This window comes from Rhamphochromis sp. 'chilingali' (genome assembly GCF_963969265.1).
Source record: "Rhamphochromis sp. 'chilingali' genome assembly, chromosome: 12".
NCBI classification, from domain to species: Eukaryota; Metazoa; Chordata; class Actinopteri; order Cichliformes; family Cichlidae; genus Rhamphochromis; species Rhamphochromis sp. 'chilingali'.
This window is the reverse complement of record NC_137939.1, coordinates 32450482-32474414: the sequence shown is the minus strand read 5'-3', so window position 1 is coordinate 32474414 and position 23933 is coordinate 32450482. Positions and strand designations below refer to the sequence as shown.

General features: G+C 40.6%; 1 protein-coding gene across 1 annotated transcript in view; it reads right to left on the bottom strand.

Annotated features, from left to right (window-relative positions):
- nckap5l (NCK-associated protein 5-like) overlaps positions 1 to 23933 on the bottom strand; it is a 58558-nt gene that overhangs the window by 31091 nt on the left and 3534 nt on the right. The gene's annotated exons all lie outside the window — the stretch shown is intronic.

The following is a 23933-nucleotide window of genomic DNA, read 5'->3' as shown; positions in this document are numbered from 1 at the left end:
TGGGTTTGATTCTGTCCTCGGTCATTTGCTGCACGTCTTCCTCCTCTTCTTTGGATTGTAATGATATTGATATGATAGTGGTTAAAAGAGTCATTGAGGCTATTATAAAACCATTTACATACATCTGTAATTTATCATTTCAAACTGGTCGATTTCCAGACAGAATGAAAATAGCAAAAGTTATACCTCTATACAAATCTGGAAACAAACACCATTTCACAAACTACAGGCCTGTCTCTTTACTACCTCAATTCTCAAAAGTTCTTGAAAAACTGTTTAAAAACAGACAAATTTATAGATAAACATAAACTACTCACTGAGAGTCAGTACGGATTCAGATCAAGCAGATCAACATCATCGGCACTATTAGATTCAATAGAATACATCACAAATTCCATAGACAAAAAGCAATATGTGGCTGGGTTATTCATAGACTTGACAAAGGCATTTGACACTATAGATCATGATATATTAATAAGAAAACTGGAACGTTATGGTGTCAGAGGGGTAGCTTTAGATTGGGTCTGGAGTTATTTAAGTGACAGAAAGCAGTTTGTGAAAATAAATGGTGGTTGCTCCTTATGTATGGACATTGCTTGTGGTGTACCCCAGGGGTCAGTTTTGGTTCCAAAATTCTTCAACTTGTACATTAACGACATCTGTAAAGTGTCCAAAGTATTAAAAATGGTTCTCTTTGCTGACGATACAAACATTTTTTGCTCTGGTGATGATCTGCAGAATTTATTGGAGGATATGACTAATGAAATAAGTAAAGTGAAGTTCTGGCTTGATAAAAACAAATTATCATTAAATTTGAATAAATCTAAACTTATGTTATTTGGAAATAGTAGTTTAAATACAAATGCAAAGATTCAAATAAATGGTGTTGATATTGAAAGAGTCAGTGAAAAAAAAATTTCTGGGGGTAATAATAGATGAAAAACTTAACTGGAGAGCTCACGTAAGATATATTCATTCCAAAGTATCACGAAGCATTGCAGTACTAAACAAGGCAAAACAGGTATTCGACAGAACATCACTTCATATTCTCTACTGTTCACTGGTTTCACCATACTTAAGCTATTGTGCAGAGGTCTGGGGCAATAACTATAAAACCACATTACATTCACTTTTTACTCTTCAAAAAAAAGCAATTCGAATCATCCACAATGCAGGTTATAGGGAACATACAAACTCACTATTTTTGCAGTCTGAAATATTGAAAATTGACGATATAGTGAAATTCCAAACAGCACAAATTCTATTCAAAGCAAAAAATAAAGAACTGCCAGGTAATATTCAGAGTATGTTTTTTTTGAAAGAAGGAAGTTATAATTTAAGGGGTTTTTGTAACTTCAAAACAATGAAGGTACGTACTACAAGAAAAGGCTTTTGTGTTTCTGTTCATGGAGTGAAACTATGGAACAAACTGAATATGGAATTAAAGCAATGTCCAAACATAAAACTGTTCAAAAAGAGTTATAAAAATATGATCTTCTCGATCTATAAAGAAAAGGAAAATATTTAAATTAAGTGAATGTCTCTATTTAAAAACAAACAAACAAACAAAAAGTTCATGATGTGATATTATAGTATATAGTATATCAGAAATCTGTTCACTATTTTTATTACAAATTATATCAGTAAGGAAGCTGACTAAATATTCACTGATAATTTATGGCAAAGGGGTGGGATTAAATAAGTGTATACTTCTTCCCACTCCCTTTCAACATGTAAATTAATCAGAATGGTTTTTTGTATGTAATTTGTATAGTATTTTTTTTCTCTCTTATTTCTTTTCTAAATGTACTTGTATATTGTTCACATGTTGAAATAAATTACCAATCAATCAATCTTCTCTCGCCCACCTTTCCTGTCTACTCTCAAACTGTCCTTTCATAATAAAGTCTAAAAAGCACAAAAAACATATCTGTGAAAAAATAATAATGATAAAAGAGGGGATCCACAAATGGCAAAACTGCTTTTTAAAACTGTGAATTTGGATATCTTAACATGGTGAGTCTATAGGGATCGACCGGCCATTAGAGCCAACCAAGTGCCCGTTAGAGGAACTGCAGCTCCTCTAACAGACAGTGTTGCCTTGACATTTCAGTCTCTGAGCCATTTTTTTCATTACACACACAATAGTTGAAGTATGGGAGGAAACCTGAGCATCAGCAGGAAGAAAATGCACTACATTCAGGTGTTAGAACACACTCCGTGTCATCAATATTTCCTCATTTGACAGCTGTAATCTGCCCCACTCAGCAGACTCTCTCTATCTGTGTATCTGTTTCCATGCTTGCTTGTTTGTTGTTCATCAGTCCTGGAAGTTGCCACTTGTGACCCACCAAAAGAAGAAAGGTTGCACCGATGTTGGTGTAGCCACAAATAAAATGGAATCTATCGACTTTAGTAGCCGATGTTTATGTGTTGTGCAACATCCGTTTTGCGTTGGCTCGGAGACACTGGGGTGAACCCATGATTTAATAACGGCATCCAGAATTTCACAATCTGTGGATCCCCAAAAAGGAGAGAAAAATGGGGCCCGCTAGCATTACAGCTCAGCTGATGTGGATGGCATGACTGTTTGCATCCGGTCACACTGTCACAAGCCTCTCGTATGGGTGGATGAACACATCCTTTTTCTTTTTTGAGTAACTGGGATTTTTGGGGCGAGACACTTTGCTGAGTACTTCAAATAAATTTGTGTTAGCACCTCAAAGTAAGAAAGTACAGTTACGTTATGTTACGTGAAGATATTTGTTACACTTGGACCCGAGGGGACCCTAGCAGACGCATGGATGCGGATATATAATCCCGGGTTTAATGACTAGCCTGGATGATTTACTGCTCCCAAGTTCAGCCTGACCCTAGCTCAAAACCAGTCATAGTGGTTGTTTCTTTATCTTCTGTTGATAGCTTTAGTTAACTTCTAGAGGTTCTAACCTTTCTTTCCTTTTTTTTTTTTTTTTAAACACAGAAAGAATTAAAGTTCCCTGAAAAAGTCTCTTTTCTCCAACCCACCATGTAAGAGTCAAATTAAAAATTAAACAAGTAAACTAAACTGTGAGTCTTTTTTTGAAAGCCTCTGATAATTACTTTTTAATAAAATATGCTGCTTTATTTTCTCAGTACAACAGTCCCAAACCCAAATGGGTCACACATTTCAGAAGTATGGGTGAGAAAATGTTTGGGGTTTTTTTGGTTTTAAATAACTGAAACAGTTATTAGTTCCAGATTAATCGCTTCAATCGATTAATGAGTTAACAGTGTGGCTGTTGTGCAGCAATCTTTGTGAATGGGGGGGTCACGGCTTCCACAATCAGCGTCTTGTGTGAACCGGTCAGCGCCCTGGCAGGTTTCTCGGCACAGCGTCTCGATGTGGTTTCTCTCCCCAGGTTTTCACCCGGTGTGACTCAGCTGCTGTCCTTATTAACAAGGCCACATCATCCTCACATACCAGACACAATAAACCAAGTCTGATGACAAAATGACTGGGAGCCACGGCAACAGCGAGAGGAAGAAAACACGGGTTTCATGAGCAGAATGTGGGAGGATAATATAATAAAGCAATAATGGATGGCAACACATCCCTGCAGCATCCCTGCCTCCGTAAACAACTCTTTAAATCGCAGATATGTAGGTCCTGATTTAAAGTAATAATATGACCCTAATTAACCAGACAAAAAAAAGACACCTAACCCAAATTGACCTTGCCCCACACCAGACATCCTATAGTGGAAATCAAATGCCCCAGGGCACTTGCAATTTTATTCAAATCTCAACAAAACACCCGAGCCCGTTTGGCAAGTATAGAGCTGCCCCAGATTCAGTTCCTGGGAAATGAGACGGTTTGTTTTTCCAAGATTAATGCTGACACTCATGAATCCCATATGGAAAAATCACGGGAACCCCCAAAGACAAAAATGCTGCTTTATCAACTCAAATGAGCTGTTTGTCTGCGGAAAATTTCACAGGTCATCATCGAGAATCAACCACAACAAAGAAAAAAAAAAAAAAAAAAAAAAAAAAAAACACACGACAGATGCCGAGCCTCACATCAAAAATCACCCAGATCAAAAGAGCTTGTGTCCACTGAGGATTTATCCTCTTATTGCTGACACATATGGCCGTCCTGCCCAGTCTGTACTCACCACCAAGCCTCTAATCTGTGTCCGCCTAGTGGCTGAAAACTTTAAAGAAGCCGTCCTAATCATCCCACCACCACGTGAGCAATTAAACCGTTTCTGCTAAACTCCCAGGGTTCTTGAAGGGCATTACATTCATTCACAATTCACATTACACTGCGGTACAGACAAAAATAGCGTTTCTGTTTACTTTCAGCTCCTCTGGAGAGACTAAACTCTTAGCACTAAAAAAATGCACTTAGGGTACAGAAACGCTACCTCACTAATGGTTAAAAAGCTGTAAACCAGCACCAAAATGACAGTCACAAACCAAAAGCCACCACTCTCTTAACCAATAAAAACTGTTTGATGTGTGTATTCTTCATGTGTGGCCTTCAATCCGGCACTCAGTCATCAAAACCTTAAAAACCCATGCTATAATCATTGAAGAGCTGCAATAAAAACATGTAATCTGTATTTATTTTGACCAATTCTTAACTTTTTAACTGTAGTTTTGAAAGCAACAACCAGAATATCTTTATATTGTTGTTTGGAGAAAGCAAGACGTTTGAAGAAGACCTTGTATGTTTTTGTACCATTTAAAAATTACATTAATCTACTAAATAATCAGAAGAGCAAAGAAGTAAACGGCTTGTGGTGTCACTTTGTGATTGCCTAATGTCTTTCAAAAGGATGAGATAAGAGCCATCTGAGTCCATCTAATCAAGCTGGGTTGTTCCTCTTTGTGTTAAAGGGACAGTTCACCCCAAAATCTCTTTTTGCTTTGCCAAACTACACCCGCCAATCACAGCACTTTGCAGAAGGAAGTGTTCATCCTGCGATGAGACTGCGAGTCACAGCATGACAGGATGTAAGCTCGCTGCACGCTTCTTTTCGTTGGCGGATGTAGACAGAAAAAAATAGTCCCTACATGTTACTGCTCATGAGGTTTGTGGATTTTGTGAGTAAGTGCATCATAATTTTAATAAAGAGAAATTGATGCTGAGCAGTATTTAGTTGCATTATGTTAAAACGACTAAAATAGGCGATGCACGCAATACAGATCAATAAACAGCAGTACAGCTGGCAGGAAAAAAAAACATCTGAATTTTATTTTCGGGTGAGCTGTCTCTTTAAAACTTTTACTGATGCTCGGTGAGGAATCTGCTATTTTAAAATCTTCCATTATTTTCAAATTTACATTTAAAGAGCTTAGAGGAAGTGCTACAAGTAGGAAAAAGTAAAAGTATGGAAAAACATTTTTAAACTTGGCTGTGGTGGAAAACTTGGTGAAGTAAAGCAAATAGTGACAATGTGCAATAGAAAGAAACCTGTTAAATGAATCATGACAAACCAAAGGAGAGAAGTGCAGCTCTGTGCGGGACATCACGATACTCAAACCTTCATCAAATTCAGATGATTTTTCTCATTTTGTCATCATAAAAGGTGATTAATTGCACCATATCTTTTCTTCTCCTTTCAAACTGCATCCAGTGGGAGAATTGGCAAAACAATTCCTCCAATATGCCTCTAACAGTAGGGAATCCGCTTTTTTCATCTGCTTTGGCCCATTTTTATAAGACTTGTGAGCAGAGATGGGCAGTAACACGTTACTGTAATCCGATTACTTTTTTTCAAATAACGAGTAAAGTAAGGGATTACTATTGCAAAAACGGTAATTAGATTACCGTTACTTTCCCGTAGGAACGCTGCGTTACTGCGTTACTAAAACCGTGATTTTTTTGCGAGGATGTCTCATGACAGTGACGTAAGCGAGTGCGACGTTCATGGCAACAGCTGTGTGCAGATCAACAATGGATCATATATCGAGTGCGGAGAGAGTATGAGCGTGCAGCGTTTAAAGCGTGGAAGTACTGACCTTACTTTGAGTTTGATTCCATAAAAAGTGACAAAAACATTAGCGTCCGTTGTGCGTGGGAAGAAAACTTCTTTTTACACCGAAAAACCCCCCTAAACAAGCACCGAGTGCGCAACGACGTAATGGGAAATTCGCAGAGAAACTCGCGGATTCTTCAACTGACCGCTGCGACACACCTGCACCAGGGCAAACCTCCGCCTATGCCACTCCTGCTTTACAGGTGAAAATAGAGCAACAGGACCGCTGAGTCTTTGACTTTATTTATTTTCTGCTGTGTTTTACTTGCATCTATTTGAAAGACTGAGTGTAAACACAAAAAAATTTTTTATTTTATGTGCAGAAAATAGGTTTAAATGTTAAACTAATTTATTCAAGTCAGAGAATGTTGCATATAATTAAATTTTTGCTTGATGCATAAAGTTAAAAGATTAAAACTAATGAAACAAGTTTTAAAAAGAGACTTTTCCATTTGATTACATTTTGTATGATGGATTATGTAGAAAAAGTAGAATTGGGCTGAAAAATCTATCACTTTATCACCTCTTCAGGTTTTAAATCGTGTTTTTAAAAAGTAACTAAGTACCATAATTAATTACTTTTGAAAATAAGTAATCAGTAAAGTAACAGGATTACTTTTTTGGGGAAGTAATTTTTTCAAGTAACTTGACCAACACTGCTTGTGAGACAACCAGATAAAAATTGGAAAAGAAAATCATGGACACACAAAGGGAGACTTAACTTTAAAAGGCTCTAACCCAATGCTCTGCTTTGTTGCCTCAGCAGGTGGAGAACTTGCGTGGTGTTGCGGTTAGCCAGAAGTGTGGACCTAAAGCTTGAAGATCATCTAAAGAGCAGAACAGTCCTGTCACCAGAGGAGTTTGAGTATGTCCAGCCACAGGAAGAGAAACAGCAGCCCGATCAGTGAATAAGCTGGTATACTTGACAGGAAGGACTGCATCTAGATGGCTAGAAACGACTGGACTTTCAAAATAAAAGCAAGGCATAAACTGATAAATGTGCAGGTAAATTTGGCACATGCCCACCACCCTGGTGCCACTTAAGCCTTAAGATATTTTTAATGTGTAGAGATACTTTTCGTCAGCAGCTGTGAGAGTGCTGCAGTCACGCTACCTGTGGAGGTCTGACAGAGCAGTGTTAGCACTACCATATCGAGCTCAGAGGGAAGTCAGGTGCCCTCTTTGATATCTCCGGTGGAGGAAAAGGTGGGTGATAGGAAATCACAGTCAAATTTTTCCAAACATGCACTTACGACTACTTGATGCTTCATGTTGCCGACTGAACGACCGTTTTTGCAAATGTTTGAGAAGGCAACTTTAAATGAAGGCAACACAGAGACACCTGAACAGGCACTCAAATATAACCGAACATAAGATATACAGATGTTTTATTAAACATACTAATGTTAGTAATCCTTGCACATTCGTTCAGATTATAGCAAGAAGATTCTTGAACGATTCAGATGCTTCCCCTTTCACACTATGGGTTTCAGGGTTTCTGTATCAGCAATGTTTTATTAATATACTTGATAAAAATAACACAGGTCTATGGTTAACTGCCACATGCAGCTCACACAGTACATAACGCATCTTTGTGGCACCTGTGCACAAAAAAACCTAAGCTTGTCAACCCGCAGCGCTGCGCATCAGCAGTTAACATGTCACTTGAAAAAGCTGAATGAAGGGCTGTCAGGGGTTTGTCATAACGCTGCTGTGTCAGGCATTAACACACACAGACATCTGTATGGGATGAATGGGACATTGAGGGAGTAGCTTCCCTTCTAAGAGGGTCAAAGACTGAGAGCGCCGACATGACCTGAATGAGGGCTGGTCACATGTTACCCCGAAGCTAACACAAGGGAATGAGGATAACTCACAACATAAAAGGCCTATTGTAACCCCCCTCCGCCATCCACTCTACCCCTCGAGTGAGGATCTTCAGCAGCGGCTCAGAGAAACTCAATGGTACCAAAAACCATGAGCCAAAGGGTGATAGAAATGCATCTTAATGGAAGGAAACTCGAGGGGAAGAACATCTCCTGGAGGCATCCTGGCAACGGTCATGTGGCCGACTTCAAATTCAATGCAAACAACACATGAGACGTGACCTGTGACAGTGTCACGGCGCCGTCTGACAGCTCTGTCTCAAACACGCCGTTCGCACACTTGCAGCTCTTCATGTGCTGATTACATAAGATGACATAGAAACCCCCCCAACCCCCAAAACAAAGAACAGCAGCAAACAAACCATCCAGACAGGAAGTGAAACAAACGGTCGACTAATCAATGATCCACAGAAACATTTAGGGCATCAGCTAATGATTATTACTTTAATTACTTAATCTGACAGTTGCTCTCTACACGTTCATAGTTTAAGCTTAAAACTGTTGAAATGTCATCAAATGTTTTGTTTTCTCCAGGAAAGACAGAGAATTCATTGCAAGAACAAAGAAGAAGCAGCTGATGAGGTCATTTCTATTTGCTCACAAATTACAATTTTGTGCCACCAACACAGTTAATCATTATATTTGAATATTAACCACACTATTTTCCAGCATAAAGACTCTTTTGAGCGATAACTGAACAAAAGTTGTCTGTTAAAAGGAAACTTTTTTTTTTTCCAAAGCAGAAACATGAAACACTTCCTCATTTTAAGTTGTCACTTGAGAGGATTTGCTGCATGTTTCTAAAACGCAAATATTTTTGGACTGTTGTTGGGGAAAAACAAGTGATTTAAACCTTCTTTTCCATAACACCAGAATGTGTCTTTAAAGTTTAATCAGAAGAAATTATTTTTTCATGCTTTTATACCCTCGGTTTCAGCCCAGTTACAGCCTGAGCTTTTATGTCGGTGCTGATGACGCCCCTCTCAGAACAGTGCAGTCCCTTTCCTTTTGGTCCCCAGGCCACAAATGACACTAACAACCTCTGGTGACTTATCATAACTCTTTGAGTTTGGCGGAGCTCTCTAATAACTGTCAGTTGCTAACAAAAAACTTACACACTGAAACCAGAATCTGAGCCAGAAGACAGAGATACTTATGCAGAAGTATCTACAGTGAGATCTGGTGACCGACGAGGCCATTTTGAGTATAATGAACTCATTCTGCCTTCAAATCAGTTTGTGATGATCCTGCTGGAAGCAGCCATCAGGAGATGGGCACGCTGTGGTGAGAACAGGAATATTCAGGTAGGCTGTGGCACGTAAATAAAGCTCAGTTTGTACTAAGGACGGGACGGATCCATGTTTTCATGCTGTTTCTTACGGTGGCCCTGAGAGGCCAAACGGACTGCAACTTAAGAAAACACCAGCGATAAGAAAAATGCTGCAAAAGCACACAAATAATAATGGATTGCATTTATATAGCGCTTTTCGAGACCCTCAAAGCGCTTTACAATGCCACTATTCATTCACTCTCACATTCACACACTGGTGGAGGCAGCCACAGTTGTAGCCACAGCTGCCCTGGGGCAGACTGACAGAAGCGAGGCTGCCATATCACGCCATCGGCCCCTCTGGCCAACACCAGTAGGCGATAGGTGAAGTGTCTTGCCCAAGGACACAATGACCAAGACTGTCCGAGCCGGGGCTCAAACCAGCAACCTTCCGATTACAAGACGAACTGCCAACTCTTGAGCCACGATCGCCCCAAAACACAACAGAAATAGGAAAAAACACAACAGAAATAGGAAAAATAACCCAATAACCCAACGGACCAGTTGCAGGAACCCAAAACATGGTAGGCATGTTTTATCATGATTCATATAATACTGATGACGGATTTTTAGGCTAATAGTTATGCTAACACACTTACTTCTCATCTTTTCTTTCCTCACAGAACCGATAGATCCTTCACTTCTTTTAAGTGTCTCCCAGCGCAATTCTTAGCATATTTTGGTTCCTGGAACTGGTCTCAACTGGCACAAGGGAAGGGAACCCGTCAGGTTATTGTATCCCCAGAAACACTTCCCTTGTGCTTTTGGAAATCTGTTTTTCCTTATTTCCATTGTCGTTTTTCCTATTTCCTTTGTGTTTTGTGTGCTTTTGCACCGTTTTTCTTATTGCCCGTGTTTTCTTAAGTTGCAGTCCGTTTGGCCTCTCAGGGCCACCGTAGTTTCTGCCAAATTCTGACCCAAAGATCAAAATGTTGCAGCAGGAACAAGAGACTCATTAGATCAGGAAACATCTTCTAATGGTGTGTGTTGTAAACCGTGGCCTCAGTTTCCTGTTCTTAGCTGATAGGAGTGGCCTCGTGTGAGATCCTCTGCTGCTGTAGTCCATCTGCTTCAAGGTTCGACATATTGTTCCTTCATAGATGCTCTTCTGCGTACTGTGGTTGTAACAAGTGGTTTTATGGATTAACTGTTGCCTTCCTATCAGCTCCAAGCAGTCTGACCGTTATCCTCTAACCTCTGACATCAACGTGGCATTTTTTTTCAAGGACAATCAGCTGGTTCTGAAATATTCAGACCGACAACTATGACACACTCAAAGTCACTGAAATCCCTTTGATGCCCAGTTTGAACTTCAGCGGGTCGTCTCGACCACATCAACATGCCTAAATGCACTAAATGCTGCCATGTGATTTAAAGACTGTGTTAACAAGCAGTTGAACGAGTCTGTCTGAGCCACAACAAGCTCATTTAATGAGTGGATAATACTTATTTAATCAAGAGCCTCATTAAATTGTACAGACCACAATTTACTTGTGTACTCTTTGAAAACACAACCAAAAATGCTTGTTTATTTTGATAATAATTACAAACTTAGCCCTTTTTCAAGCACAGTTACAGTGTTTCACAGTTTGGATATTTAAACATTTAAACTGTGCGGCTTTCCAAATGTACGGCTATAGCTCAAAAGTAGGGGGTGGGAATTCTTCACATGCAAGCAGGTCTTCCTACCAGTAACGGAAGGTTTGGTGTACTTTATCGTAGTCGAGATCTTTGAGAGTAAGCAGTGCCTACTGTTGTGACATCACAATGTTATTGAATTCCTGACTGCTGAAATATGAGGCGTGCATTTGTTCCATTGAATGAGTGTTTAAAAAGTTTCACTGTGCTTATAAAGCCACCAGATCTTTTTGATAATAAAAAAAATCCACAGAAATCGCCCTTCCTATAAAATCAAACCTTTAAATATTTTACCTGTGAAGTTTAAAGAAAAAGTGGTTGAGAGTGTTCTCCTTTTTGCCATTTACTAGTCCAAAAACAGCTAGATAAAAACATCTTTGCTAAAAAAGCAAAGATGGCATAATTTGTTTGTTTCTAACTTTTTTGTTAAGATGACATTTGGTTGTGTAAGTGATACCACGGTTCCTGCGGAGAGACTTTTTTTTCCCTTTACTCAGATTTCTCAGATTTTAAACCAACTGTTTGTTTTTGGACTGTTGGTTAAAAGAAGCAGTTTCAAGACATCGCCGTGGGCTCTGCTAAATCGTGATTTTCCTTCATGTTCTATTAGATTCATTGAGAAAACATCTGGCACATTTTTTTAGCAGATGGTCCATCGCTGCCATTTGTGGTTGGGCAAAAAGAAGCAACTGTCTGAATAAGAGCTGTAAATCAGAGCCGTGGGGTACAAACGCCCATTGAGAGGCAGACAGTTTAATGTAATGTGCGCAGCCCCAAGTGAGGATAGAGTGCTAATCCACCGACATGAAATGTGACACCGGGATGTGCGGGGTCTACAGCTGGGGCTATAAAAAAAAACCTTAGTGTTAATTTGCATGAAGCTTCGGCTTAGTCGGACCTCATTAGGAAGTCAGGAGTTGTAACCGGCGAGCCATCATCACCGGCTGGCTGTGGTCTGCCTGGCTGATGGTGTTTGCTGTGCAGCAGAAATGGCTTACAGAGAGCACAGAGTCAGCGGCATCAATCAGTCAGCAACTCTCTATGGAAACAGCTTCAGTAATTTTAAGATCAAACAAAGTAAAATATTCTCTATTTAAGCTTCTCGTACGCAAAAATGTGATGCTTTTCTTGGTTAACTAAAAATCGTGCTTTTGAGACGAAATCTAGAAAGCAAGCTGTAAAAGACGCATTTTCTACATGTAATAAAAGAGAGAAATAATTATGCGTATTTAAGGGGTGCATTACACCAAGCTGCTGCCAATCAGTGAAACGGGGCGACAGGCCCTAGACCAGACTATCTTTGCATAATTCAAACTTTAAAATAATCCCTGTTCATCTTAAACTGGGCCTTGTTAGAGCTACTCACTTCATCTTCTGCCTGAAACAAGGCGTTTCAGCTCCTCTCGCTTTAGGACAACTTTTTTCTGATTGGCCCCTTATTGGAAACTTTCACCATGTTTAATATCTTCATCCAACACTGAAACAATATAGGAGGTGAGACTGCTCCTACACAATGTAAAAACTGGAAAAAAAATCTGGCTGCTCCGTTGACATTAGGAAGGAGTGTCGGGGAAATCCTTTTTTCTCAGTGCATGAAGCTCCATTAGCACTGGGCACAGGACCACCCACAGTGTGTCAAATGGTAAGCCTTCAAATCGATTTTAACATTTGCGAAGTGGATGAAGGTGCAGGTAGCCAAATATGATGTGATGGTGGTCCCGGTATAACTTTCAGGTCTACAGTGAAATCGTAGAGCTTACAGCGTAGCGCTGGGTTTATACTCAGCTGCAGACACCACAAGGGAGTTCTTCGTTCCAGTTATAGATATTTGAAATCCGACTAAGGGTGCTTTAAGCGTGCATTGTAGTTTTGTGTGTCTGCAGAATTGTCTGAGTGGTTATAAAACATTAAAAAAAAATCTGATCCGTCTGATGATGAAATGCACATCAACCAGACCCAGGCAGGTTCATGGACACGGAAACGATAGCACACATTTAAGCGTTCAGAAGTTCCAGGGAGCAAACTAAAAATAGCATCAAGTCAGGAAGCTGCCTTAACATGTCTAACAACAGGACTGTAAACATGAGATCATCCAAATTTTAATCAGAGAAGGTTTGTCGCATTTATTTTTTGATCACTCCTCATATACAAGACAGAAAATAAAGAAAAGGACACAAGAATCTCCTAAATATTCCTTAAATATGCCTCCACCAAGGCAATGTGCAGGTTTATTTGCCCTGTTGAAAATCATTTTAATATACATAATCTTTAAGAAACATAATTGTGGCTACAATTATTTTTACTTATGCAAATTCATTCTCTTTCTCTTGATGAAAACCCTTCTTTTTAAAGTAGTGCTGTCAGCGTTAATCTAATTAAAATGACGTTAACGTCACAACCGCATTAACGCGGCAAATCTCCGTTAACAAGTTAACGCGGATCGCCCCGTGCGTGGGGCTGCAACACGTGAGCGCGCTTAGCTTGTTAACGCGTTAGCGCCGTGCAGCCCGATGCATGGGGTGACCTGCGTTAATCTAGATTAACGCTGACAGCACTACTTTAAAAATCTGAAACATTGTAACATCTGCCTTTGCAAGAACAGCTCTTTGTAGCATTGTTATCACTTTGACCTTCAGATCAATCTATTGACAAACCAAAGCAGACAAAAGCCTTTTTTTAATCAGTATTAAAAGCCAGTCAGTAGTAATGTGTTTCGGCTTCTCCAATGCCTCCTCACTTTTAATGACATCAATGATTACCTTTGCATTTTTAAGTTGTTCTTTAAGCAACTGTAATTGTAACAATAAGCTTTTAAAGACCAAATCATGATTATATAACCATGAGAATAATCAATTAAAAGAAAATGTTCAGGTGCAGCCTCGTTTCCCTGTGTAAACTTTAAAGCAGCTTAGTCTGATTCCAGACGGTGACCTTAATAAATCGCTCACATGTGAAAAGATTCAAAGTATGCTCCGCAGTCCATTTCTGCGATCATAAAAACCCGGTAATGAAAACCATTTGTTGTGGCCCCTGTAAAGGCAGGTTTCGTACCGCTGTAAATACTCCGCAGAGAGGTGCCGTCCTCTGCCAACCAGACGACGAGCTCGGCAGCCAGAGGAACGGCTGCACTTCGTCCACCGCTGCACCACATTTCCATGTGTGTCAGCAAAAGCCTTTACTACAGGTCTTCGGTGACTCATTTTCACATCAAACTGTTGAACCCTGACATGCCTGGAAAAAATGTGAAGCTAGAACAAGACATGCTGCTGACGCCAGACGAGCCGATCCAGGACAAAGGCTGCTACAGCGTCCAGTTTAGAGAGCTGCAACGAGGCCACTCTGAAACAGGTGAAACCAGCTCTGGCACAAAGATTAGCGACTTATCCAGCTAAATTTGGGATTAAGTCAGGATTTAGCAAGTCACCTATGTGCGCCATTCCACCACAGGAGCTTTTACGTAAAAGCTTAGCGAAATATCCACGTCTACACTCAGCCAGCTTTTTGTATTGGCACCCATATTACAAGGCTAAAAACAGGTAACTCCTCTTACTGAGTCAAAGACCAAATTTACACCAAGGTAGTTACATTAGTAAAAGTTGTTTCTCCTCAGTTTTTAACCTCCGTTTTCTTTTACTTTCCTAAAAAGCAGCCAAACCTTCTTTTGGATTTTCCAGCAAACAAACCACAGATCAAAATGTTTTACCCCCAAAATCTTTGGGAACTTTTAGCACTCTGGTGTTTTCCACTTTATAAGATTTTCAGCTTGTAGTTTTGGCCAACAAGGAGAATATTCAGAGGTAACTTGGATAATCTTTATACTGATTTTGCGATCTTTTACCTCTTTCTATTGACAAATACAACACTTTGGTCAGAGCCACTGAATTTGTCTTAAGGCAGGCTCCTGACTGTGTTAAAAATGCACATAAAAACTCTATAAAATGCAGTAATCATGTTTTATCAGCTATTTGCAACATATTAGTCTGTTCCAGTTGTTTGGGTTCATCTTATATATTTCACGTCGCTCTAAGTAAGGCCTTCCTGCTGCAGTATCTATATATCCTCATGGGGATCATCATTTCATCCCCTACCATATTAAATTCTTTATCTGATGCTGCAGTTGGGGATTAGCTTGTAATTAACTACTCTGCCTCATTTCAAACAGAGATAGCAGTCATCCGGACGTTTAGCTCGGTGAAGGCTGATAACCCAAAGAAGATCCAGAGTGCGAAAAAACAAACAAACAGCAACACCAGAGAAAAGATGGAGCGCAACATGGACATTTTCTGCAAATTTGGCCACATCTGCTTGCCAGCCGCAGCAGCTCAAACTCAACCAGGATTCAGCCTTAGTAATCATCATCATCATCCACATCCTTTTCCCAAGTTCTGGCCAAGAAGAAGACCTATTTATGGTACAGACTATATGGAGGGTTACATATGGAGGGAGAGCTTTGTTTGAGCTCCAAAGGGGGGGGAAAGTGCTCTATATCTCTCTGACAAACAGTCTCGATGGGAAGATGTTTTTAAAGCTGTACGACTGGAGCTGATGGGCGAGGTTTTTGAAACAGGAAGCTCATGAGATTCTGAAAACACTGAAGCTGCAGAAGCGGCTCGCCAAGCACCTTGTGGGAGGCGAGCGGAGGGAAGGGGGGAGAGGGATTGAAGGAGTAAGGTGGGGGTGCATAAATCTCCTCAATAGCAACTTATTTTAAGACAAATGAAAATGAACTGCAGCAGTGCACAAAGACACACTGTTCAAGGCAGGCTGAATTAAAAAGAAAATCTCCCTCTGTCGCTATTCTTTAACCGCAGAGTCATCACGGGTCACGACTCCAAGTGTAAATCTGAGAGAGGAATCTTACAAGATTGTTCCTCCGTCCAAAACTAAACAAAATGTGGCCATTTAATCCTCTTGTTTTTTTGGCAAGGCAGGACGTGGTGGGGACCCGGTTAGCTCGCGAATTGATTAAAACTTCATTCCAAGCCATATTTTCTCTGGCCGGACGGATGAATCGAATGTTTGTTACAGCTGCGGCGGCTAAAGTGGTGTTTTGCCAGCTTCGATGTTTGCACGACCGCAGATTCCTCTGTAGGGTGGCCTCTGCATTTGGTGGGAGCTCTATTAGCATTCCTCGAGCACGTTCAATCATGCATATTTTAGAGGCCACATTTGACACAGCAGGCTCCGGTGCAGTTTGCGCGAAGATGGAGAACACGAGGTCAGGGCCTCAGGCTGGCCGCTTGTGACTCATTTGGCTGATATTCTCTGTGATGTGCACACAAATAAGCAGAATAAGCTTCGTGTTGAGGTGGCGGGGGTTCTGGGGGGAGTAAACAAAGGGCTTTGGGGGAAACAATGCAGGGGGAGATAACTCCTTTGATGTGAGTGTTTGTGCTGTGAGCGTGGAAACAGTTGGGATGAGGATGATGATGCCTTGCAGAGCTCCCCGTCAGTCCCGCCTCCTGCTGTGAGCTCCGTCTTACTGCGCCGACTCTGTAGGCAGCTGATGGATATTTGCTATGCTAATGCAGGAGTGCCTTTGGTGTATAACCATGGTAACTACACTACCTGCATGCATCAGACAGTGGGGTGATAAATGGCTGAACTGATAGCTGATAGGCTGGGCTGGGGCTGGGCCTTGCTCCCTATCTTCAAAGCACGAAGAGGAGGTGGGGGGGATACGGAGGAGATAGGACGACTGCGGGAGGCTCTGACCTGTCTGCAAACCCCTACCAGACTTCAAATCGATTAAATTATTGTCCCGTTGCTCTTTCCTCCCACTTAAAGATGCGAACAACCACCTAATAAACTGATATTTCACAGCCTGACTGACCTTGAATGTCTGAAAGGTCCGTTGAACCACATGTTATCTACCAAAGTCATGTCAGCTCTGAGGCCGAAAGGATTAGTTCGTTAACGCTCAAGCAACCGAGATATTTTAGTGACTTTTAGAAAAAAATAAATCACAGTATGGTCACTTATGACGATTTAATGGCTGCACTGTTGTTCATCGTGTTATTCCATTTCCACTACCCGTGGCAGATATTCAGAATTATAGTTATTAATGGTTTTAAATCTTTTTTTAATGCAAAATCTTCATCATTTGAGTTGTTTTCATTATCGGTTTGGTCATTAAGTATCTGCCTCGAGGCTTCTGAGGCAGTAAATCTCGCTGCTCTAGTTCTGTTAGCTGTAAAACATGATAGTGCAGTGATCCACACGTTTGTGTCACACCTTCTTGCATCTGTTTCTCAGATTTATAAGACACATATGATTTATTAATGCAATTTGCTCCAATCTCTTCCACAACCTAAGTCTAACTTTTCGGTCTTCTTTAACATAACCTCATTTTTATTTACGTTGTTTTACAATCAGTGTTTCATATGTAACAGTTTTGCGCTCTCTCGCAGTATAAGACCGTCACTATGCACCCGGGATGCTTTTACTTTAACCGTGTTGTTTATTTATTGCGGGCTGTTTTATTTTCACGCTTCATCCCACTGCTGTAACGCAACATTGATCTCACAAGCGAGAATAAAGAGTCTATCTATTAGAAAAGTAGAATAAAATGCACACCTCAATCTGTAAGGATGCAGAATCTCATATACACAAAGTGACTTTTTGCACAATACTCAGTCTTTCGCACATTTCTATTGCACTGTTGTGTCTTTGTTTTGGTTTTTTTGCAATTTCTGCACATTGCACTTTATGTAGTCCTGTGTTGATTGTCTGTTATATGTCATACGTAGCATAGATCTTGGAGGAACGTTGTCTCGTTTCACTGTGTTCTGTACCACTGCACATGGTTGGAATGACAATAAAGCCACTTGACTTGATTGGCAGAAACTGCATTTTTCTGCCCCCTTGATCAACAAAAATATTTTATAGACTTAAGTAAATGGGATCCCAACTAGAAATAGTATTTTAAAGAACGACTTCATTAGGATTCTGGTGATTTTTCAGCAGTTGGATCTAAATATAATCACACTAGCATGTATAAAAACACAGCTGGGGTCACTCAGTCACTTGACGGTTTGTACTGCAGATTAGCCAATCAGGAACTGTGTTGCTGTATCCTGTATCAGACACAGGAAATCTTTTATACCTCGTGCAATAATTTTGTACAACACGACACATCTGTCGAGCAGAGGATCCGCTGTAAACTCAGCCCGGCTGTGTTTAGCACACGTTGTGTCTTACATTGTGCTCCAGTTGTTGTTTTTTTAACATTTACATGAATCCATTTTTAGTTCCATTTTCTCTCGTTTCAATTGTTTGACTTTATAGATTAGCAGCGATCGCCAAATTCGAAAAGTCCTGACAAACGACGATCAAAACATTTTCTGCGACCCAACAAACTTTAATACCATCTCGTATCATCGCACAAGCCGAAGATTTCCGATGACTCATTCACAGACTTAGCTGATATTTCTTCTCCATTAACAGCTTTACTTCCTCTACCCGATGGCCACTCACTACATTTGTAAGACAACCTCTGGATCACAAATAAGTCAGAAAATGAAGAATTATGTCGAACTGCTCTCTGTCTTTCAAAAAGAGCTTATTTTTATTTGTTTATTGTAAACTACTCCTAAAGCTGACCTGCACTTCCTCCTCGCCTCACCAGGCGAGATCCTATTATAGTTTTTCGTGTTATTAGTTATGTTTACAGTATAATATAGTATTTTTAACAAAATGTAAACAAAAACAAACAGTCTGGTTCGAGTGTCCCACATTTCTTTGTTTTTGGTTAACTCGCGTTTGGTGGTGTCACTTTTAACCTTGAAAATTGGAAGGAACATTTTTCCTCAACTTTTTTCTCCAACATTTTAAACACCAGAAAAAAACCTTTACCTTCTCAGGATCCAGTACTGTCATTTTGTCAGTAGCTGAGGCGACCAGGAGGAATGTTCAACCAGGAGGAGACATCAGAGGCAGACCCAGGACACCCCGGGGACTTAATTTCTCCATCTCAGCTAGTTTGGGAATGTCTCTGTATCCTCTGGGGGGCTACAGGGGGTGGCTGGGGAAAGTGAGGTCTTCTTTTGTGCCTTATCTGCGACCCAGATAAGGCACAAAAGAAAATAAATGGATGGGGGCCTTTTGGAGTGAGTCCCTTGATACCAAGATATATCGGTCCTCTTTTAAACAGCATCAAAGTTTGCATTCTGTGGTCAAAGGCTGGATGGGTGGTGGTGGTGGAGTCAGTTTGTTAGCCTGCAGATGACAGTTTTTATCCCAGCAGGGACTTTGTTGTGGTTTGTTTTCACTCACTTCCTGCTTTTACTGCTTTCACTCGCTGCTTTGTCAAGACAAACACAGATTGTGTTTTGGGTTCAAATACACACTTTCACAACGTTAATGTTACATATAGGAATGAGTCATGTCCAGTGATTTTAAATGTAATGCAAGCTGTCCTTTACAAGCTATGTGCTGAGTAGGAAGTGACATCTGATGCTTGTTTGAGCAGGGTTAGCGTGAAGGCAGTCTGTGGGCAGTCAGGGACTGCCCGTCTACCTGCAGACAGCGGCGTTACATTGGGACAGAGTCACAAATATGCGGTACCACCGGTCTGTGGGCTACTCCTGCTTGTAGCCCACAGACCGGTTGTGTCACATGTTGGTCTGTCAGGCAGCCGTGGAGAAGAGCAAAGTTATCTGATACAAAGATCTGAAGTGAAACAATGTGTCAAAAACAATTTAGTGTCGGCAGACGCTGTCTGTTCTTTTCATGCTTAATGTTTTTGTCACACTTGTCCCATTCCTGGTGAACGCGGCTGTCACACCCTTCCCTGTTTTGGTCCACTCGTCAACCGGTCGGCATTCGAGGGCCGTATACTTAATCCATGTCCAGCGACATGCCATTGGGATTTTGGAGGACTGCATGGAAACTCATTTGCGGTGGGTGAAAATCTCTCTCAGTTTGCTGTCCAAACGGAAACGCGTACGCAGACGGATACATTTGCGGGGCGATAAATTACGCTGAAGCCGTGCTATAACCCCGAACACCAAAGGACACCGTGTGTGTGCATCTGCAAGACTCCATTAGTTTTGACAAAACAGCAGCATTTACAAAGGTCATATAATTAATCATTCTTGGTGGCTTTACTGCTTGTGCTGAACTTTGAAATCATGAGTAATATTTCTCTTTATAAATGATCCTTTAATCTCTTGACTACTTTTTGAATTATGAATTGGTAACAGTTTCCCTGGTCTGCTGTGTTTTTATAGGGATTTTTAACCATAGCTCAGTTGCCATAAGGCACTGGCCTGCCATCAGAAACACACTGGCTTGCAGCGACCGGCCCAAAGAACACTTTAGAGGACAACCTGCTGCCACCAAAGCCACAAACTCCTTCAAGAGGACGTCTTCAAATATTTGTCTGACAAATACTTAATTTAGCCTTAATTGAAAATACAAAAAAGCACAAACTCTTCACACCACTGAAACCACTTAAAGCTATTAATAAACAAGAAGAAATCCAGACACAGTTACCATTTGTCAAACCAGAAAGTTCAGTTCCCTCCAAAAATCACAGTGCCCAGCCTCAAATGATAAACTTTGTTCTTCAAACTAAATCTGTAGTTTTCTGGTTTCTGTTCCTAGTTTTTTTTTTTACAGTATGAAATGTTTTGATGAATCGTATCTGAGCAGGTTTTAGCTGCGAGACAGTAAAAAGTCCATGTGGAGAGCAAAGGAGGTTCTGAATGTGACAAAAGTGCAGTTTTGAAACCATCTAATGTCTAGCAGGCTTCTTTAATTTATCTGCTTCAGTAAACAACGACTAGAGGATGGAAAGTCTAAAAAAATAAGTCAGTTACAGTTAGATCAACCTTAACTGCAGCTTCAGCTAAAAACGTTGGCACTCTTTTGGATTCAGAAAAGCATCAGGCAGTGGCCCAAATCAGAGACAAATGGGTGCCAACATGGTGGTTGCCTCCATCTTTTATACGCTCTTACCCCCAGAGGCTAAGCTGATGGGTTGCCAGATTATCAAAGTAGCTGCTGATGAATTTTCTGCAATAATTAACATTTTATTAGTCGCTTACAGTTTGCAGTAAAATAAATAAATAAATCCACATCTGACTCCCTTTCTTGTTGCTTTACTCATTTATCAAAATTGTTGCCGATTAATTTTCTGTCCATAAACGAACAGTTTGGGTCGCCTAATCGTTTCATCTCAGCTCAATCCCAGCGGATTGCAACCGCTAATAAAGTTTTTAATAACTGAAACCAGTTACTAGAACCAGCAGCCAAATTAAACACTTACTCCATGCCACGTTTCCCCCTCTGCAATAAAGCCTGAACAACGTATGTGGCGTCTGCGCGAAGCCCGCTGCAACAAGCTGTGGCACACAAAGGCGTGCAGAACATCTGTGGACAATTAGAGGCGAACAGAGCGGGCGAGCACTTATACTGCCCATTACACTTGAATATGTCACTGGCTTGACTTCTCATGATGTAATGCGGCTATCTCAAAGTTGCATCGGGATGGAGCGCTCGCAAAACTTCAATCGAGCTCAAACACAGGCACACAAACCGTAAATGTGATCTTGCGAGCGCAGAGTGGAACCACATTTCTCCGCACAGCAGCCCCATAATACTCTCATGCTCTGAGGTCATTTTATCAGGAAGAACTGCTCGGTGCGCTGCATGTCCCTCACCAAATATTGTTCCAAATGTGACACATTCAGGCCTTCTTGTTCTGAAATCCTCCCAGCCTCGTGTTTAAATTCTTCCAGTTACGTGACTCAAACAAACACATGCCAGTAATTCCACCCAGTTAGCAAAGGTAGACTTTCACATTTACAGCTCTGCACGCCTCGCTGCTGTGGTGTGATATAAATCCATCTTCCACACAAACAGAGAGGTGGTTTGCTCACTGTTGTGCAGATGTTTTCCCAAACATCTGCTAAAGTTTCTCTGAGCTCACTTTAAATCTGTACTTAAGATCCTGTGATCCTGCAAGTAGGCCTTTTTGGCATCGGCAGGCAATTATGGTGCAATCTTCAGATTAAAGCAGCAAGAATAGACTTTGCTTGAAAGCAGGAGGCATGATGTATCCTGCAGTTACATTTTTATGATAAATATGTGTATATTTATTGATTTTTTAAAGATTTACTTACTATAATGAGACTTATGTTTAGCACCTAAGCTGAAAAAAGGGAAAATCCATACTGGGAGTTCTCTAATGGTGCTTCAGATGACACCATGATGACCTGAAACTACAGAAATCTAATACTGTGTTGTAGGGATGGTCGTGGTTTTTCAAATATTTGACTATTTATTAAATAATAATAATAACAAAAAAAGCAAACAAGTGGTTACTGACTGTTGCTTTCTGTTGTAATTAGCAGCATCTATAAGTAGTTAATGGGCTTGTACAGTCAGTGGGGGCAGTAATGGACCTCGATGTCAAACCATTAAACATTTGAAGGTGCAGAGAGATTAGATGCTACTCTACAAATCTGTAAAGTCAAAGACGACCGCTGGCAGAAAGTTCTGAAAAACAAACATAAATGTGATCCAGTGTAAACTTCACCAGGTAAAACCTGCAAACAAACATTATTCCCGTAGTCAAAACCACAAAAAACGCTCCTTAGACATCCAGATGTTCATGCTGTTCTCACATACAGTAGAGGTCCAATCAGAACGCCAACTTCAACCATGAAATGTTGATCTGATTATTCCAGTGAATGAATAAAACGCATGCAACTGACAACTAATAGTGTTAATACGGTAAATGTTGGTGAACTCTTTTCCACATACAGCATTACCAAAGCTTTTATTTTGGAAATATTTTTCAAACAAGACTAGGTGTCAATCACAACTATGTGCTTTCATATGAGAGGGACTCTATTGAAATGTACCAAATATGAAAAAAAGGCCTTTTCTTGTAATGCCCTCGGTCCATTGAGGGACTGGGGACCTCTGGGAGTCTTCTCTGGTGCCTGGCATGGCGACGCTGGCAGATGACTCTCATGGTTTGAGCTTGTCTCATCCTGCAGATACTTGATTCGATTGTTATCTAGAGAATTTGGAGGCTTCGGGATCTTTGTTGTGTTCCTCGAGGCGTTTCTGTCTTTTCTGTTGGTCTTGGCAAGCTTCTGCAGGTGTGGTTGGTTTGCCAAAGCTTACAGTACATGGCTAGTAGACGTTGATAGATTGTACATGAAAGATGGATGTTTTAAATCTGTATTCCTCGTGATGACCTGCAGGGGGCCACTGTTCTGCTTGCAAAAACATGTCTATGAGAAAATGAGCCCTTCTGATGCCTTCTATGGCCTCAGTAAACACTTTCCTGATGGATTTCATGAAGTCTGTTCCCCATTAGAGTCAGAAAGGACTCGAATGTGATGTTATATGTTATGACATGATAATACCTATAAGCACGCGGAGTCCCACTCCACCCTTTGCTTGTCACTTTCGATTTCAAAAATATCGATATGGTGACAGTCAAAATGCTCAAGTCAAGCTTTCAAGATGGAGCTTCACTAAGCAATGGTTGACGTCACCATGGCAACATACAGTTTATGTACAAGTCAAAGTAACCTTTCAATTAATGAAAGATTTCCCAGCACCGCACTGCAGATGTTCTGAAGTTCACAAAGAGCTCTTAGAAATACATCTTTAAAGTATCAAAAGGTTTAACTGAGTGACCTCAAATCCTTATCTCAAACAATTTTGCTGGGAACTAATCAGTCACTGTGTTTAAAATATGATGTAACCGTTTCTAGGTCCTTTGTGCCATGCGGTCAGAGCGGATTTCTTACATGATATATGGTGTTTTTCTGCAACTGCCAAAAACAACAAACTACATCATTACAAAAGCAGACAATCTGGACGAGGAACCGAACGTACGTCATTTCTTCTCAAAGCAAAAATCAGGTAAAAGCAGCCTGCAAACACTAAAAGATTCATCGAGCGTTTCATTGCAGATCTTCAGTGAAACTTTAATATTTTACAGCCTGAATTCCAGCCATCTCTGCAAGCCTATAATTCAGCATGGTTCAAACAATGCTTGCGTCCTCGTTTCTTCTGACCTAAAGCTTG